This window comes from Nelumbo nucifera, chromosome 3 (assembly GCF_055504915.1).
Source record: "Nelumbo nucifera cultivar China Antique chromosome 3, China Antique-T2T, whole genome shotgun sequence".
NCBI classification, from domain to species: Eukaryota; Viridiplantae; Streptophyta; class Magnoliopsida; order Proteales; family Nelumbonaceae; genus Nelumbo; species Nelumbo nucifera.
In genome coordinates, this window is record NC_142651.1 from 91118900 (window position 1) to 91135874 (window position 16975).

The window sequence follows — 16975 nt, forward strand, 5'->3', positions numbered from 1 at the left end:
TTATGATCCTAGTTCTCATCGAATTTGTGTCTCACAATATTATTTTCCTTGAAAATATTTCTCTCTTCGCTCACATTGTTAAACTTCTTGCTACTTCAGTTTTTGTGCTACATTCCTTTGACTCCATAGGTTCTTCGAATGCAACTCCTTCCAAAATTGCTTTGTGTCTTCCTCAGGAAGAGGCTAGCCGTTTTAGCACCTATAGCTCTACCCCCTTCATCACCAAACACAGGTTCATCATCTACAGACACCAGTTCCTCCCTTCCTCCTCACTTTGTAAGTACACCTACACCTATCATTGATCCTCCACCATCCTCTAATCCCCCATTATGCCATTCTTATATTTCTCTGTCTTTCTTGATTGCTATGGGTTTTGTTTAAGCTATAGATCTTTTTTAATTGTTTTGTCCACTACATATATTTCTAGATCTCACTACTAGGTTATGGCAGTTTTGCATTGGAAGGAAGCCATGGATACTGAGCTCCAAGTCCTTGTTGATAATGACATGGGATATGGTTCTTGCTCCCCAGTTGCCTCTTTTATTGGTAGAAGATAGGTGTATTATGTGAAACTTAATTCTAATGGGAGCCTTGACAAATATAATGCTCGTTTGGTGTCACTAGGGTACAAATATAATGCCCGTCGCTAAGATGACTACAGTTCGCCTTCTTTTGGCCATCTTTGCATCCATACATTGAGACATCCGTTAGATAGATGTCAAGAATGCCTTCTTACATGGGGACTTTAAGGAGACAATCTATATGAAGCCCCCTCTGGGATACTATGATGGTTCTCCCATGGTATGCCATTTGAAGAAGTCCTTGTATGGTCTTAAACAATCGCCAGGGCATGGTTTGAGAAATTTCGCATAGTGATCATAGAGGCTGGATTCATCTACAGTTCTTCTAATTATTACCTATTTATTTGAGAAGAACCCAATGAATTACTTTGTTGCTTCTGTATGTAGATGACATCCTTATCATCGATGATGATAGTGATGGTATTTCTTCTTTGAAACAGCTTCTCAATCAGCCATTTAAAATGAAGAATCTTGGTTATCTTACCTATTTCTTGGGGTTGGAAGTTACTCATTCATTTTGTGAGTATTTTGTTAATCAACACAAATATGCCCTTGACCTTGTGAAATCTACTAATTAGAGTGATGACAAACATGTTGATACTCTTCTTGAGATGAATTTAAAGCTCTCTAAGGATGATGTGGAAATTTGTTGATGCCACTTTTTACCAACAGCTTGGTGGTAGTCTTATACTCTTATCTACCTCGCATGACATGCCCAGATATTTCCTGTGCTGTATAAGTGGTTAGACAATTTATCTCTTCCCCTCAACAACCTCAAATGATTATAGTTCTTTGTATTATCAAATATGTTTGTGGAACCCTATCACATGCTTATTCTTTCCTACATCCACATCTCTTAGCCTATCGGCCTATGCAGTTATTGATTGGGGCCATTGGGCAGGATGTCCAAACACTGGACGTTCTACTACTGGTTGGTGTATTTTTCTTAGAGATTCCTTCATATCTTGGAAATATAAGAATTAGTAAGCTCTCTCGAAATCTTCTACAGAGGTTGCGTATAGTGCTATGTCCTTCATTTGTACAGAGATAATATGGCTCAAGGCTCTCTCCTTGATGACCTTGGTTTTCCATTGTCATCTCCAATTCCTCTTTGTGCAAACAATGTCAGTGCCATCAAGATTGCCTCTAAAGTCCAACCTTGTTTTTATGAGAGAACCAAGCATATAGAGGTTGTTGCCACTTTATTAGTGTTGAGTTGGGCCTAGTTGTTTTTTATTCTTATTTTAAGCTATTTAGTTAGGAAGTTGTTGGGCTTTAGGCCCATTAGTTTATGTTTTTAAGTTGTGACTGTTCAGCTACATTAGTAGCCGCACTACTAAGGACATCCTTGTAATATCTCATCCTTTAAGTTAAGTATAAATATAATGAGGGGTTGGTGGCTAGGGTTAATTCAAGAATCCTGGTTGACTTTCTACTCTTTTCTCCCTCTCTTTTCTTCTCTACTACTGAAATCTTTATCTTCCTCCCCTTTTCCTTTCACAAGAAATTCAACTAAATCTACAATCGGTGATTTCTACTTGGTATCAGAGCAGGCTGAAGGTTCCTTGAGTTGTTTCCTCATGCAGCCCTAGATCGACCGACTGCATGGTGATTTAAGAGGTTGATCAAAGTTCTCAGGTAAGCCCAGTTTTTGGATTTTTTGGTGGATCTGTGTGCCCTGTAGCTAGTCTAGGGTTTTTCATCAAAATCAGGAAAAATTGGAGAAAGGGGAAGAGTCCTGTTTTTGTTGGACTCTTCAATTTTGACCTAGGAAGTGGCACCCTAATTTTTTAGGGTTCCTTGGAGTTTTCTGTAAGGGGCGGTTCAAGTCCTACCTGATTTGGAGGCTTCTAGAGAGAGCAACTGCCTTTTCTCTCTCTTCTCCCATCCTATAGAAAAGGAATCTTTTGTGGGAAGATAGCCTAGGACACCAGAAAGGTGTTGTTGGTTCCAGAAGTGTTTCGTTTGATCTTGTTACATATTTCAGTTATTTTCTTAACATTTTTTGAGAAGCATGGAGGGTTACGGAGTTGAAAATAAGCCCGGTAGTGAAATGAGACTAGTGTGAGGAGGTGCTAGAGACCTTTTCGGGACTGGGACCATCACTACAGTTAGGTTGGGTGGTACAAATTACTTAGAATGGTCACAATCTACAAAGATGACCATTGGTGCTCGTGGGAAATTAGGGTATATCACTGGTGAGGAAGTGAAACCCGAAACGAGCAACTCCTGGTGGGTACAGGAGAATTATATGGTGATGACTTGGTTGTGTAATTCTATGTTGCCCCATATAGGTAAAAATTTTTTATGGGCAAAGACAACTAAGGAAATATGGGATGGGGTTGTAGAAACCTATTCACAGAGGGAGAATGTTGCTAGGGTTTATCAGTTGAGAAATTAGATTATTTCTACAAGGCAGGGAGATAGACCTGTTGCAGCCTATTTTTCAGCCCTTAAAACCTTGTGGCAGGAGATTGACCATTTAGAGACATTTGCTTGGGAAACCACTAAGGATGCAACTACCTATCAGAAACATCTAGAGAAGTATAGGGTGTTTGAATTTCTTGTTGGCCTTAATCCTGAATATGATATTGCAAGACAACATCTTCTTTCCAGGGACAGTGTTACCCTCTCCCAAGCATATGCCTTTGTGTCAGGGGAGGAGAGCAGGAGAGATATGATGAAAAATCCTGTTTCTGATCAGTCTGCCATGGTGAGTACTGTGAAACCTAAGCAAAGTGGAGATCGGGGTGGCAAGTGAAATCAAGAAGGAAGATAAAAGAGATTTGATTTGTGACTATTGTAAGAAGCCTAAACACACGAGAGATACTTGCTGGAAGGTTCATCCACATCTTGTGCCGACTGGACTACAAAATAAGAAGGGAAGTGCAAACATGGTAGTTACTGGTGACATTCTGGCCCCTCCTACTACAACTGCTCTGGAGCTTGTTGTAGCTGCTGCAATAAGGGTCGAACTTGAGAGGTATGGGCAATTTTTGAACCAGTGGGATAAAGCCAGTTCCAGTTCAGCAGCAAGTGGACAACAAGGTACAAGTGGCACTGGTGGAGTCCACTCTACTGCCTTTGCTCACACAGGTAGTTCACACGTCACTGCAAATTATGTTTCTACTTCAGGTAAGGAGGGACCTCCTTGGATTATAGATTTTGGAGCCTCAGAGCACATGATCCATAGCTCTACTATTTTTTCTTCTTACCAGCTTTGTTCTGGCAGAGATAGGGTCTCCATAGCTGATGAATCCCATATTCCTATTTCTGGGAAGGGATCTGTCAAGATAAGTGATTCTATTTCTCTACCCTCAGTCCTTCATGTTCCTAGATTGAGCACTAATTTGTTATCTGTTAGTAGTTTGATTAAGAACCTGAACTGCTCAGTAATTTTTTCTCCTAGTCATTGTATTTTCCAGGATCTGGATTCAAAGAGGACGATTGGGAGTGGTCGTGAAGTGAATGGGATCTACCTCCCGGATGTTCTTCCTCCTCATCAGAGTCATCATGTCAGCAGGGATAGTGAGTCAGGGTCTGTGGGTCAAATTATGCTTTGGCATAATCGTTTGGGCCATTTACCTTTTTCTTCTTTGAGTCTTTTGTTTCCAAAACTTTTTGAGTCTGTTAGTTTGTCAAGTTTGGAGTGTGAAGGTTGTCAACTTGGAAAGCATTGTAGACATTCATTTAAACCTAGTAATAAAAAGTGTTCTTCTTCTTTTGATGTTATTCATTCGGATGTGTGGGGACCTTACCTTGTTCCTTCTATGGGAGGCTATCGATATTTTCTCTTATTTGTGGATGATTTTTCACGATACTCTTGGATTTACCTGATGAGATCCCACAATGAAGTACTATCCTTGGTGAGGCAATTTTGATCAGATGGTGTTAATACAGTTTGGAACAAGAATAAAGGTGTTCAGATCAGACAATGCCAGGGAATATTTTGAAAAACACCTTGCTTCATATTTGTTAGAATATGGTGTTGTCCATTAGAGCAGTTGTCCCTACAGTCCATAGCAGAATGGTGTTGCAGAAAGGAAGAACAGACACATTGTTGAGATTGCAAGAAGCATGATGAGCACATCTACAGTTCCAGTTCGGTTTTGGGGTGATGCAGTTCTCACAACAGTATATATGATTAACAGGGTGCCCTCTCGTATACTTGGATTCAACACCCCATTTAGTCTCCTTTTTCCTAAGGGGGAGATGTTTCATATTCCTCTCAGGGTGTTTGGGTGTGTCTGCTTTGCACATGTCCTTGGTCCTCATTGCTCAAAGCTTGATCCCAAGGCAAAGAAGTGTGTCTTCCTTGGATATGCAGAAAGTCAGAAAGGGTACTGCTACTATGATCCAGTCTCTGGGAGCCGGTTTGTTACCATGTATGTCACTTTTTTTGAATTCACATACTTCTTTTCAAAGAATCCTTCTCGGGGGTAGTGTTTTGGGGAAGTGAGTCAGCAGTCTATTCCTCTCCCAGTTCCAGTCCCTGTGTCTACTCCTGTGCTTGACCATCCTGTGTCACCTACCTTACCACCTCCTTTGCGTCCTGCTTCTCAGCATTACTTATGACAGAGACTTCATAAGGAGGTTGATTCCACTGCAGCAAAACTCACATCACTTCCTGTCGATTCCTTGGAGACTCCAGATTCGACTGACATGGATTCAGGTATTCCTCTTGGTCCCGCTACTGTTTTAATTCCCATTGATTCTACTAACCTTGTTACAGATAACCTTGATCTTTCTATTACTCTTTGAAAAGGGAAGAGAAAGTGTATTGCTCATTGTATTTCACAGTACGTATCCTACATTGGACTTTCTCCTTCCTACCGTGTTTTCTTTCCTCCCTTGACTCAGTGTCTATACGCAATGGTGTTAGTGAGGCTCTCTCCAAACCTGAGTGGAAGACAACTATGCAGGAAGAGATGGCAGATTTGATTAAGAATCAGACATGGGACATTGTGGATCTACCAGAAGGCAAGGAGACAGTTGGATGCAGATGGGTTTACACGGTAAAATATAAGGCAGATGGAAGTATAGAAAGGTACAAGGCAAGACTTGTTGCAAAAGGGTACACATAGACCTATGGTGTTGATTACTTAGAGACCTTTGCACTGGTTGCAAAGATGACCTCTGTTCGGATATTTCTTTATTTTGCTGCCACTCTTGGCCCTTGTTTCAACTTGATGTGAAGAATGCTTTCCTAAATGGGGATCTGCAAGAGGAAGTGTATATGAATCTTCCTGTTGGATTTTACAGTCATACTGAAAAGGGAAAGGTATGCAGGCTTAAGAAGTCACTTTATGGCTTGAAACAATCTCCTAGAGCATGGTGTGACAGATTCAGAAAGGCCTTGATTGCTTTTGGATACACTCAGACTCAATCCGATCATACATTGTTTGTGAAGCGCGGGGGATCTTTGGTGTCAGTCCAAATTGTTTATGTGGATGATATTGTTGTCACGGGGAATGACCTAATTGAGATTGATTGTCTGAAAAGTAATCTACATAAAGAATTTGAAATTAAGGATCTTGGAGAACTGAGATACTTCCTAGGCATTGAAGTTGCAAGATCAAAACATGGAGTTTTTATCTCTCAAAGGAAGTATGTCTTGGATCTTCTTCAAGAGACGGGGAAGCTTGGAACGAAGGCAATCAATACCCCTATTCTTTAGAACTATAGAATCAATGCATTAGAAGGTGAACCAGTAAAGGACATTGGGAGATATCAGAGACTTGTGGGTCGGCTGCTATACTTGTGTATGACAAGACCAAACATTTCCTATGCAGTAAGTGTAGTAAGTCAATACATGCATGCTCCACGAGTCCAGCATTGGGAGGCAGTTGACCAGATTCTTGCGTATCTGAAGGGACACCCGGGCAGAGGCATATTGTTTACTGATCATGGACAGTTGAAACTAGAGGCTTTTACAAATGCAGATTGGGCAGGATGCCTTGATGACAGAAGATCAACTTCAGGAGTGTGCACCCTTGTTGGGGGTAACCTTGTCTCGTGGAAGAGTAAGAAACAAACAGTGGTGGCAAGATCAAGTGCTGAAGCAGAATACAGGGCCATGGCACATGGAGTTTCAGAACTTCTTTGGATTCGTTCCCTATTAGAAGAAATTGGTGTACAGGCAGAAGAACCTATGATGTTATACTGTGATAACCAGGCAGCAATTAACATTGCCCATAACCTAGTCCAGCATGACCGAACTAAGCATGTTGAAGTGGATAGACATTTTATCAGAGAAAGTGTAACTTCTGGAGAAGCTTGTCTTCCATACATTGCTTCTGATTTGCAGCTCGCGGATGTTCTCCCAAAAGGTGTTGCAAAGAACAAGCTGGAGCATGATCTTCGCAAGTTGGGAATGTGCAACATTTACTCCCAACTTGAGGGGGAGTGTTGAGTTGGGCCTAGTTTTTTATTCTTATTTTAAGCTATTTAGTTAGGAAGTTGTTGGGCTTTAGGCCCATTAGTTTATGCTTTTAAGTTGTGACTGTTCAGCTACATTAGTAGCCGCCCTACTAAGGGCATCCTTGTAATATCTCATCCTTTAAGTTAAGTATAAATATAATGAGGGGTTGGCGGCTAGGGTTAATTCAAGAATCCTGGTTGACTTCCTACTCTTTTCTCCCTCTCTTTTCTTCTCTACTACTGAAATCTTTATCTTCCTCCCGTTTTCCTTTCACAAGAAATTCAACTAAATCTACAATCAGTGATTTCTACTATTAGAAATCGTTTTTTTTTGTTGGACGTATCTCTCTTCAACACGTATCTTCTAATTTACGTGCTCACAACTATTTTCTAGTTGACAAAGTGGTGTTTGTCCCTCAGCATCAGTTTGTTGATCTCTTCACAAGCTTTTGGGAGCACATTTTTATGTTGTATCATATGTACAATACATTCTTTTCATTCTTTCTTGTAAGAGAGGAACATAATTGTCCTTTCACAGCTTTGTACAAAAAAGCATATATAAGATATCTCTTTGGGTGTGTGATATGTTGAACATACCATTTCATTTCAGTTTCTCTCTTGTTTGAACTATGTTTACATAGAATGCCATTTAGGGTGTTGGATATGAGAACCTTCTTTCGTGTCTTTGTCCAGATCCACCTTTGTTTTCCTTACCTCCAAAGGTCTTTGACTGCGACTATTTTATACATGTTAAGGATCCTAAAAGAACCAAGTTGGATCCTAAGGCTATCTAGGGTGTATTTTGTGTACAAGTGTTTTAATCCTATTTCTAGGAGGAAGCTCATCACCAAAGATGCCACCTTTTGTAATCACAGTCCATTTTTGAATTCTCTTGGAACTATCTTTAGGGGGAGACTAGTGGGGTGTAAGAGGCTTCCTCGAAGGGTAATCCTTTTGTCTTTGCTTCTACTTCGTTTCTTCCAACTTCTTCATTCAATCCTCATCTCTCAAAAGCTTCTCCTTCTATTGAAGCAATTGCTCCTAGTCCAAAAGAGACTTGTATTGATGAGATCCTAGTCAACACTGCTCGTAGTCCAGTTGAACACTACCATGGTTCACAATATTAATGATATTTTTTGATATGTCATTAAAACCATCATAACCTTTTGGAAATATTTTCTTAAATGAACCAGCCAGAAATTGGTGATTAGATAATTTGACTTTTATATGATTCACTTACCAAGTCAATATAATTCAAAAGAATTAGAAAAGTGCATATTAGATCCTGTCTCACACTGATGTGACATCTATCGAGAGCATTAACAAAGTTGGGAGAACAATATTACTTTGTCCCATGTAAAAGTAATGAAGATAATCTAGATCCTTTGTCTCACACTGATGTGACATCTAAAAAACTAAGTTTAAGTTTAATAGTTGATAAAGTTCAGATCTGTATTAGTTATAGAGTAACAGAAGAAAGAGAGAGAGAGAGAGAGAGGAGAGAAAGAAGAGAAGAGAAGAAAGGCTGGTTTGAACTAGAGAAGACAATTTCTTTCTAGTCGGCCAGATTTTATTTATAAAGCTACACTTAAACCAGACTATAATAGGTATTACACATCACACTCTTAACATAAGGCAAAAGGACCAAACTACCCCAAACAGCTGACTCTCCCCTCAAGCTGGTGTGTATATGTCATATAGTTCCAACTTGTTACATATATAATCCACTCTTCCCCGATTCAACCCTTTGGTGAACAAATCTGCCCACTAACTTTTTGTGTTTACATATGTAGTACTTATCACTCCATTGAGCACCTTCTCTCTCACAAAGTGACAATCAACTTCTATATGTTTTGTTCTCTCATGCAAGAGGTTCCTCAATAATACTAGTTCACATGTTGTGTGCCATGGCTCTATATTTAGCTTCTGCACTACTTCTTTCCACCATTGTTTGCTTCTTGCTCTTCTATGTCACCAAATTGCCCCCAAGAAAGGTATAATACCCTGTAGTGGACCTCCTATCAGATATTGAACCGGCCCAATCAGCATCTATGTATCATTCTAACTCAAGACTTCCTCCAATCTTATATAACAAGGCAAAACATGGAGCTCCCTTCAAGTACCTTACAATTCTTAGAACAACATCTCAATGTGGAACTCAAGGGTTCTGCATAAATTGGCTCGCCACACTAACTGCAAATGAGATATCTGGCCGAGTAATGGTTAGGTAGTTCAACTTGTTAGTGTCGAGTATGTAGGGGTATTTCTGTCTTTATACTTATGTTGAGGTTGCTGATGCATAATATTATGTTAGAACTAGTGTCCCTCACTTAAGTAGGGGTACATGTATCTTTTCCAGTATGTTAGTAATATAAAACACATCTGGCTAAATGGGAGAGGTAATTTTTCTCTCATTCGAACCAGACTTTTCTTCTCTTCTCTCTCTCTTTCTTTCTTCTTTCTTCTTCTCTCTTCTTGGCTGTTATCTGACTAATAGAACTCAAGGGCAGGCCGAATCATAATATGGTATCAGAGCTTAACTAAGCAACTCGGATCTGCCCAGATTTCTGTTTTTCGCGCACCCAGTCTAGGGTTTTCTCTTGGTTTCTTTGCCATCGGTTGGAGATAAGGGAAAGGGCTGAAAAGGAGTGGTCGCTCTCTTCCCTTGGAGGTTTCTGTGCCTCCAGTTGTGCTGTTCGTAGTCGGTTGCTGTGGTTTCTAAGCAGCCCTCCCCTAATCGATGAAGAGAAGAGGGCTGATTCGTGTGGTGCAGTGGGTGTCTTGTGTGGTCTGATTTTTGTGTGGTTTGATTTTCGGGTGATGAGGTAAGAGATTTCTATGCATTTTTTTTTTGTTGTGAATCAAATAATAAGTATGTTTCAGATCATATGGTGGGATTTCAGACTGTAGTGTGCTAGGGTTTATGCTGTTTTCAGTGTGATTCGAAGGGGGAGTGGTCCTCTTATAGTGTGGTGAGATTTCAGGTAGTTGTGGGGTAGGGTTTGTGGTGTAAAGAGTGCAATCTTCAAAAATAACAAGTGCTGAAACCAGTGTGATCAGTGTGTGGTGTGGTCTAGTGCGCAGTGTGCCGAATTCAGCAATAACAGAATTCAGCAATGGGAGACAGCAGTGATAGCAAGTCTAATGTGATTTTCCTTACTGACTACCTGAATGTTCAAATGACCTCCATTAAACTGAATGGAGATAATTATGTACCTTGGGCTAAATCTGTAGAAGTTTTTCTTAAGGCAAAGAAGAAGGTGAAACACATAAGGGAAGAAAAACCCTCCACTGATTCTCATGAGTATGATGACTGGGAACAAGAGGATGCATAGATTATCACGTGGTTATGGAACAGTGTGGAACCCAAGATTAGTGTAAATTTCATGTTTCTTGATGCTGCCAAAGATGTGTGGGACCATGATAAGAAGTTCTATTTTGTCCATGAGAATACAACTAGAGTATATCAGCTGTATTAGGAATACTTTAATTTGCAACAGGGCAATCAGAGTCTTGAGGAGTACTATGCTAGTATGAGAAACATTTGTAATGAGTTGAATGTTTATCACTCCCTCACTTCTGATGTCAAAATTCAACAACAACAAAGAGAACAACTTGATGTGACTCGATTTTTGGTGGGGCTGAAATCTGAGTATGAACCAGTGTGGGCTCAGATACTAGGAGGGTCAGCTCTCCCTTCCTTATAAGAGGTGTTTGCTCGACTTCGGAGGATTTCCATTGGATCTATTGAGAGCTCTAATGTTTCTGATAGATCAACCTTTGCAGTATCGAGGGGCTGTGGTGTTAGAAGTGGAGCTCGGGGAGCTCAGTTTGGTTGTAGTGGTAGCAGTGGTCCGGTATATGGCCGGAGTGGTGGTGGTGGTCCTACATATAACCGTGGTGGTGGTCGTACTGGAGGTAGAGATTCAGGGGGAGTCTGTGGCAGGGGACGTAGTTCGGGTCCGAGGAGGTGTACTCAATGTGGTATGGATGGACATATCGTTAATTATTGCTATGACTTGCATGGTCCACCCTCAACTTGGGCCAATCATGCCATGACTAGTGATATCAGTTTCAGACAGGTGAGTCGTTCAACTGATCAGATGCTTCCTACATCCACAGATGTTCCCAGGAAGGAGATGATGAGTGTCCCCTGTGATGAGTATGAGAGGTTTGTCCAGGCCACATCTCAACAGAACACGACTACTTTCACACACTCAGGTATGGCTTGTCTGGCATCCACACTCAATCCCTGGATTATTGACTCTGGAGCCTCCGATCACATGACTAGAACTCCAGGTGTGTTTTCTTCCCTCTCTCATTGCTCAACATCACAATCTGTTACCCTTGTTAATGGCTCCACATCCTCCATTTGTGGTGTTGGCAATGTTAACATGACCCCCTTACTTTTATTCTCAGTTTTGTATGTCCCTAAATTTCTGTTTAATCTTATGTCTGTTAGTAAGTTGACCAAGTCACTCAATTGCTCTATTACGTTTTACCCTTCTTCGTGTGTTTTTCAGGAACTCAAGACAGGGATGAGGATTGGTGGAGGGCATGAAGCTGGTGGATTGTATTATCTTGACGGTGGTTGGAAGAACATCAACAACTCTCCAGTCATCTCTCTCTCCTCTCCAGTGGCACTATCGATCTAGTCATCCTTCGCCGAAAGTTTTGAAGTCTTTGGTTTCTTTGTTGAGTTAACTTTCTGTTTTCGATTGTGAGTCGTGTCAGTTGGGGAAACATCGTGTTCCCTTTAGTCCTAGGATTGATAATCATGTGTTAAGTCCTTTTTCTTTGGTTCATTCAGATGTTTGGGGTCCTTATAAAGTGATGTCATACAATGGATATAGATATTTTGTCATTTTTGTTGATGATTATTCAAGGATGAAGTGGTTCTATTTAATGAAAGAAATGAGTGAATTGTTTACCATTTTCGAAAAATTTTATGCTGAGATTCGCAACCAATTTGATGTTCACATTAAAATCTTTCGTTCCGATAATGGCCGTGAATATTTCTCTTCCTCATTTCAAGAATACTTGGACCAACATGGCATTATACATCAGACCTCATGTACCTACACCCCACAACAAAATGGGGTGGTTGAGAGAGAATCATCATTTTTTGGAAACAGCTCGATTTCTCATGCATCACATGAATGTTCCCAAATCCTTTTGGAGTGATCTAGTGCTTACTTCTTACTTCTTGATTAATCGGATGCCCACGTCTATCCTTGATGGTCATTCCCCATTCACTACCTTGTTTTCTACCTTGTCTCCGTTTCCTCTTTCTCCTCGGGTTTTTGGGTGTGTCTGCTTTGTTCATAATCTGGGCCCTGGGAAGGACAAGTTAGATGCACAATCTATTAAGTGCATCTTCCTTGGCTATTCTCGGACCCAGAAAGGGTGTAAGTATTATCATCCTAGTTCTCGACGTTCCTTTGTGTGTGCTGATGTTACCTTCTTTAGGTCTACTCCGTTTTTCTTGGGGTCCGGTGATGTTTCTTCCTCCTCATCACCTCCTCCTCTTCCTCTTCCAGTTGCGGATTTTGTTCCTCTTGTTCCAACTGTGACCAAGTCCTTGTCTCCACTGCCACCACCTGTTGAATGGCCACTTATCCGTCAAGTGTATACACATTGCCAACATGTACCGGCTGCTCCTTCTCCATCTCCATCAACGTTGACAGATCTGGCAGTTGTCCCCACACCAACCCCAACCCCAGTATCTAATCTTGATCTTCCCATTGCCTAGCGGAAAGGTAACCGCACTTGTACCCTTCATCCTATTTCTAATTATGTTTCACTCACTCACCTTACCGCTTTCCATCGCCAGTTTATCTCTTTGTTATCCTCAATTGTTGTCCCTAAGGATGTGTAGGAAGCCCTTGCCTCTCCAGGATGGCGCCGTGCAATGGAAGAAGAACTCTCAGCTCTAACTCATAATCATACTTGGGACCTCACCACTCTTTCCTCCTGGGAAGTAGGCTGTCGGTTGTAAGTGGGTTTATACTGTTAAGTACTTATTTGATGTTAGTGTAGAGCGACTGAAAGCTAAACTGGTTGCAAAAGGGTACTCCCAAACCTATGGTATTGACTACATAGAGACCTTCTCCCCAGTTGCTAAGATAGGTTCGGTTCGTGTTGTGATCTCTCTTGCTGCTATGTATGATTGGCCCCTTTATCAGCTTGATATCAAGAATGCTTTCTTGCATGGTGATTTACTCGATGAGGTCTATATGGCGCAACCACTGGGGTTTGTTGCTCGGGGGGAGGATGGTAAGGTATTTAGGCTAAAGAAGGCTATTTATGGGCATAAACAGTCTCCTCGAGCATGGTTTGGTAGGTTCAGTGAGGTGGTAAAGAAGTTTGGTATGAGACAGTGCCAAGTTGATCATTCAGTCTTCAGTTATGACTCTCAGGCAGGAAAAATTCTATTGGTGGTGTATGTAGATGATATTGTTATTACCGGGAATGATAAAATGGGCATTGACAGGTTGAAGACTTTTTTGTAGGAACATTTTCAAAGGACCTTGGTAAATTGAAATATTTCTTGGGGATAGAAGTAGCCAGGTCTAAGCATGGCATTAATTTGTGTCAGAGGAAATATGTGCTTGATTTGCTGGAAGAAACAGGTTTGTTAGGTGCTAAACCAGCTAAAACACCTATGGAAACAAAGTGATATGGGTGAAGTGTTTGAAGACCCTGGCAGATATCGAGACTTGTAGGTAAACTAAACTACCTAACCATTACTCGGCCAGATATTTCATTTGCGGTTAGTGTGGTAAGTCAGTTCATGCAGAAACCTTTGGTTCGTCATTGGAATGAGGTTCTAAGAATTGTGAGGTATTTAAAGGGGGCTCCTGGTCGTGGTTTGATATACAAAAGTGGTGGAAAACTTGAAATAGAAAGATATACTGATGTTGATTGGGCTGGTTCTATGTCTGATAGGAGATCTACGACAGGCTATTGCACTTTTCTTGAGGGTAATCTGGTGACATGGAAAAGTAAGAAGCAGACAGTTGTGGCGAGAAGCAGTGCGGAGGCAGAATATAGAGCTAATGCACATACTACTTGTGAATTAGTGTGGCTAAGGAATCTTCTACAGGAGATAGGTTTCAATATTAACACTCCAATGAAGCTCTACTATGACAATTAGGCTGCAGTTCATATTTCTTCTAATCCGGTGTTTCATTAAAGAACCAAGCACATAGAGGTTGACTGTCACTTTGTGAGAGAGAAGGTGCTGAGTGGAGTGATAGACACTGCATATGTTAACACAGGGAACCGGTGGGCAGACTTATTTACTAAAAGGTTGAGTCAGGGAAGAGTGGACTACATATGTAACAAGCTGGGATTATATGATATATACTCACCAGTTTGAGGGGGAGTGTTAGTGTCGAGTATGTAGGGGTATTTCTGTCTCTATACTTATGTTGAGGTTGCTGATGTGTTAGAACTAGTGTCCCTCACTTAAGTAGGGACACATGTGTCTTTTCCAGTATGTTAGTAATATAAAACACATCTGGCCGAATGGGAGAGGTAATTTTTCTCTCATTCGAACCAGACTTTTCTTATCTTCTTTTCTTCTCCTTTCTCTCTCTCTTTCTTTCTTCTTTCTTCTTCTCTCTTCTTGGCTGTTATTAGACTAACAAAACTCAAGGGCAGGCCGAATCATAATACAACTTACCCACTAACCTCCTGTACCTTCTAGGGTCTTTGGATCACTGCTCAAACATTTGTTCCATAGGTGTTTCAACTAGTTTACATCTAACAATCCTGTCTCCTCTAACAGATCAAGAAATATTTTAATTTACCAAGATCCTTTGTCTAGAAGTAATCAATCCCCAACCTTTCATTGCCGTTAATAACAATGTCATCTACATATACCACCAATAAAACCTTCCCAACACCTGAATCATAGCTAAATACTGAATAATAAACTTGACATTGTTTCATGCCAAAATTTTCCACCACTTCACTGAATCTACTAAACCACGCACGAGGAGATTGTTTAAATCCATAAATGGCCTTCTTAAGTTTGCACACCTTACCATCCTCCCCCTAAGCAACAAATCCTGGTGGTTGCTCCATATAGACCTCCTCAAGAAGGTTTTCATGTAAATAGGCATTCTTGATGTCGAATTGAAACAAGGGCCAATCATACATAGAAACTAGAAATATCAAAACATGGACTGAACTAATCTTAGCAACAAGAGAGTTCTCTATGTAGTGGATGCCATACAATTGGGAATAACCTTTTGCAACCAATCGATCTTTCAACCACTCTACACTACCATTTGGTAAATACTTGATAGTAATATCCACTTACAACCTACAACATGCTTGCTAGGAGTGAGGGTGGTGAGATCCCACGTATGGTTATGAGCCAGAGTTGAGAGTTCTTATTCTTGGACATCCTTAGGAACAGAAACAAAAGACAACATAGAAACAAACTGTCGATGGGAGGTAGAAAGGGGGGATATAGAAATATAATTAGAAATAAGATGAAGAGTGCCACTGTGCTTACCTTTCCGCAAGGCAATGGAAAGATCAAAGTCAAATATAGGGGTGGAGCTAGTGTGGGAACGACTGCCAGATTTGTCAATGGTGAAGAAGCTGGAGGAGTTGGTACATGTTGATGGGTATACACTTGCTGGATGGGTGGTCATTCAACAAGAAACTGCATCGGAGGCGAGGACTTGGTCACAATTGGAATAAGAGGAATGGGGTCCTCAAAGGGAATTGGAAGTGGAGGTAGAGAAAGAAAAGAGGCATCCGACCTAGAGAAAAACGGAATTGACTCAAAGAATGTAACATAATGACACACAAAAGAACATTGGGAACTGGGGTTAAGAAGAAAAACAGTCCCAAATAAAGAAGATAAAAAATCTGATTAAAAGATAAAGAAGCAAATAAGACAACAAGAGGAGAAGAAGAGGAAGAGAAAGGGATGAAAGGGATTAGTTGTTCGTACTCTCTCTCCTTTTCCTAATCCTTTTAATTAAAATGGTTAATCACTAATTAATAGAAAATTACAAGTAAGCCCTTAGTGGGACGACTAGCTATTTAAAACAAGAGAAACTAATGCTAACAGGTTCATAAGAAAAGGCCCATTAACAAAACTAAACATAAACAAAAAATAGAACACAACTATGGGTTATGGGCCATTCTACCTTTTTCTACACCCTCCCTCAAGTTGAGCATAGATGTCAATCATGCCCATCTTGCTTGTATCATGTTGTAGCTTCGCCTTGGAGACTCCTTTGGTAAGAATATTAGCTTACTGTCCTTCAGATGCAATGAAAGGTAGACAAACTTCCCCAAAAGCCACTCTTTCTCTGATGAAATGCCTATCAACCTCAATATGCTTCATTCTATCATGTTGTATAGGATTGTGGGCAATGTTAGTGGCGGCCTAATTGTCACAATAGAGCATCAGTGGCCTGTCATACTCAACGCCCAATTCCTCCATAAGGGACCGGAGCCAAAGCAACTCGGAAACTCCACGAGCCATAACTCTGTACTCTGTCTCAGCTGAAGATGTAGCAACCACTGATTGTTTCTTGCTCCTCCAAGAAACAATATTACCTGCAACCATACTATAGTACCCCGAAATTGACCTCCTATCATCAATGTTACCTGCCCAGTCATCATCATTACAGGCTTCTAGTTTCATGTGGCCATGCTTAGTAAAAAGAATATCTTTCCCTGGAGTACTCTTCAAGTAACATAAAATCTTCTCTGCTGCTGCCATATGTGTATCTCTAGGGGCATGCATGAACTAGCTAATGCAACTAACAACATATGCAATGTCAGGGTGAGTCATACATAGATATAGTAGTTTCCCAAGCAACCTTTTAAACACTCCGCTATCCTTCAGTAGTTCTCCATCAGAAGCAGAAAGCTTGTGACTCGTATCAATGGGGGTAGCAACCGGTCTTGCTCCCACTTTACCTGTTTCAATGAGCAAGTCA

At 40.7% G+C, this 16975-nt stretch overlaps 1 protein-coding gene across 2 annotated transcripts in view; it reads left to right on the forward strand.

Moving 5' to 3' along the window:
* Positions 1–16975, forward strand: part of KU70 (ATP-dependent DNA helicase 2 subunit Ku70-like protein) — a 100110-nt gene that overhangs the window by 44317 nt on the left and 38818 nt on the right. The window lies entirely within an intron of this gene.